Source organism: Pieris rapae, chromosome Z, assembly GCF_905147795.1.
Source record: "Pieris rapae chromosome Z, ilPieRapa1.1, whole genome shotgun sequence".
In the NCBI taxonomy this organism is placed as follows: domain Eukaryota; kingdom Metazoa; phylum Arthropoda; class Insecta; order Lepidoptera; family Pieridae; genus Pieris; species Pieris rapae.
In genome coordinates this window covers 4708245-4711418 of record NC_059534.1, presented here as the reverse complement: position 1 = coordinate 4711418, position 3174 = coordinate 4708245, and the positions used below count along the sequence as shown (strand labels likewise).

At 35.2% G+C, this 3174-nt stretch overlaps 1 long non-coding RNA gene across 1 annotated transcript; it reads right to left on the bottom strand.

The window, feature by feature from the left end:
- Nucleotides 1-302: 302 nt before the first annotated feature.
- Nucleotides 303-2945, bottom strand: LOC123690584. Its single transcript, XR_006751189.1, has 3 exons — nt 2840-2945; nt 1805-2061; nt 303-799 (listed from the first exon to the last, which is right to left on the bottom strand). It is a non-coding gene; the product is annotated as an uncharacterized LOC123690584 (long non-coding RNA).
- Nucleotides 2946-3174: the final 229 nt, after the last annotated feature.

Sequence of the window (3174 nt, the reverse complement as noted above, 5' to 3'; positions counted from 1 at the left end):
GGCTTACAATAACAAATTCTTAACCGAAAGTAAACGAATGTTACCCCGCATTCCGTTTTACTGACGGCTGTATGCAGGCGAAAATGGCATTAAACTGACTTGCTTTTGTTATCTACTTAATTATTGTATTCCGCCATAACACGAGTAATAATAAATAATATTTTATCTAATTTTTATAAATAAAACCAGAAAGCAATTTCACTTTACCCGCGTTTTGGTTGATTCATTTTTATCATAATTTTTTATATAATAAGTAAATTGGGATAATAATAATTAGTAAATAATTCAGTAAAGTATATATATCGTATTTTATATACATAGTTATAAATCCGTCATCAAATATTGTGCTCCTTGTATCTAGAAGTTCAAAATTAAAACAGATAGTGTAGAGATTTATTCTATTATCACCAATATTCTATGCACATGTAAATTATAATAATGACGCGATGTACATAATTGTATATTAGTAGACTTCGGACTCAAATCCACCACCATTATTTTCAGTATTCCTCCAATCGACACGATCTTTTCCAGCTATGTTAAGTTTCACAATGGCTTGATCATAGTTTTTATGATTACCTTGAAATAGTACAGATTTTCCACGAGTTGTAAGTACTCTGCCATTGCGTGCGCCAATTAATTTGTTTGGTACGCTTTTTGGTAATTTAACCCCAGGTCGTTGGCGCTTATCAATTGGCCGCCGTTTTGGTTTTCCCGGCCATAAGAAATTTAATATTACTTCAACTAAACTATCGACCTCCATGGATATGTGTTGAATTTCCATTAAATGAAAAATGTGCTGAAAGAAAACTTTTACACTTATTAGAGTGAGTTACTGAACTACAATACTAGATTTGAGATATATTTTATACGGATTTGGATGGACGAGCTCGTATTTACGATTAGTGATAAAAATTTCAAGGTTTAGCCTCAAGCCTCAAGTCTACATAATTAATATGTCGTTATTATTAATATGGCTAATTAAGTTTGTCGTCTTTTTTGAGAGCCGAGCGGTGAAGGCACGAGGCCAGTCTCGTGATAGGTAAATACGAATTAGTACAAATAATTAATTATTACATTACTGGGCGGGTGCTCCCCAGTACCAGCTCCTTCCACTTGACCGTATTCAACGAAGAGCGGTTCGAACCGTTGACGACCAAACTCTCTCCGAGCGGCTTGATCCTTTGGCGTTGCGTAGAGATGTGGGGTCTCTCTGCATCTTCTACCCCATTTACCATGGAGAGTGTTCAGAGGAGTTGTTCGGATTAATACCTACAGCTGAGTTTCATCATCGGACGTCGAGGCAGAATACGAAATTCCACCCGTATCACCTCGACGTCCACTGTTCCACAACTGCGCGTTTTTCTAGGCAGTTTTTGCCGCGCACCACCACTTTGTGGAACCAGCTGCCGACTGAAGTATTTCCGAACCAATTTGACTTAGGGTCCTTCAAGAAAAGAGCGTACCAATTCCTCAAAGGCCGGCAACGCACTCGCGAGCCCTCTGGCATGTAGAGTGTCTATGGGCGGTGGTATCACCTAACATCAGGTGAGCCTCCTGGCCGTTTTCCCCCTGTTCTATAAAAAAAAAGCTATAAATTATAACAGCTTATGAGAGATAATAAAAAGAATTGAAAGCACGTAAAATTAATACTGGGATTCGACTTAGAATCCTTCAAGAAAAGAGCATACCAATTCCTAATAGACCGGCACAGTACCTACTTCCGAGCTCTCTGGCATTGTCTATTAGAGGCAATATAACTTAGGAACGTATATAGAAAAAAAAACTTAGTAATATATTATACCTTATTGTGGTGATAGTCTTCAAAGTTGTGATACGACAGCATGTATAATCGTACCATTCTTGTATATTTAGTACGAATTTTATATACCAATCGTCCCAAGAAGAAGCCATCATCATCAGTATACGCCTCAATGAAGTGTTGGATTCTACGTACATTCATAATAGCGTCAAATGTGAGTTCTTTATCCAAATTAACTATTTTGTATCTCATATAAATATTCGTCTTTCCGACATACACCGCTTCCTTTCTAGGTATCACTGAAATTGTGGAATTTAAGTTTGGGTAAATAAATATAATATAATAAATAAAAGAAAATTAGATTAAAAAAGCCGGCATCGCACTCGCGAGCCCTCTGGTATTGAACATTGGCATTAACATCAGGTGAGCCTCCTGCCCGTTTTCCCCCCTGTTCTATAAAAAAAAAAGATTTCTGGATAGTTATCCTTAGTAGTTGTATAGCTTAACTAAGCAATACAATATTTTAAATTTATACACTCTTATAAGAGAAGCAATAGAATAGAGAAACTAGTTTAATTTATAAACTTAATCAATTATAACACGCCTGTATTAAATTCATTACAAATTCAGTGATTTAATTCTATTTTGGTTTAATATTAAGTTTCGGAAGTGCATTTAGAACTACATATCAAGAAAATATTTAATTCTGAAAATTATCGTAAATTAAAACTTAAGAAACCAATCGCGCTTCGCCACACATAGTTTTGACCTGTTGCCTCAGATTTCTGTTTCATAATCATTTTTTACATAGGCAAGTAAGAAATCAGCCTTTTGCGCCTGACTCACGCTGTTTTACGTCTAAGACATGTCAGTTTCCTAACGATATTTTCCTTCACTCCTTCCTTGTTCATATGTAGGTATTCCAAGTGTATTGGCGTATTTTAACATCACTCATTGCTTGCTCATTCCGGCTAATTTTGAGGCCAATGTACAAACTTTCCTACATACCCTTCTAGGTATATTTTAGTAACAGCATAATAATAATAATGTGAGATTAAAGGAAACTATGTTACTTACATAGTAAAAACCAGAGAAATTGTACAAATATCATCATTAATAATTAATCCTTTATGATTAGCACTTATTAATGTCCATGTTACCTATGTACGTTTTACTACATATTGCCCACGATACTACATAGAAAACTAAGGTGTTTATGTGGCGTTTTACAGCGTAATTAAATAGGTACGTTTTGATAATGAAACGTAGATTACCGTTTAAAACAAGTGATAACATGGGAAAAAATGCTTCACCTACGTGAAAATTAGCAAAATTTTTTTCATATCAAAGGCGAAGAACAATATAAAATGGCGGGATTTCATTCTATGATATCTGATCCATCTCAAAGTACG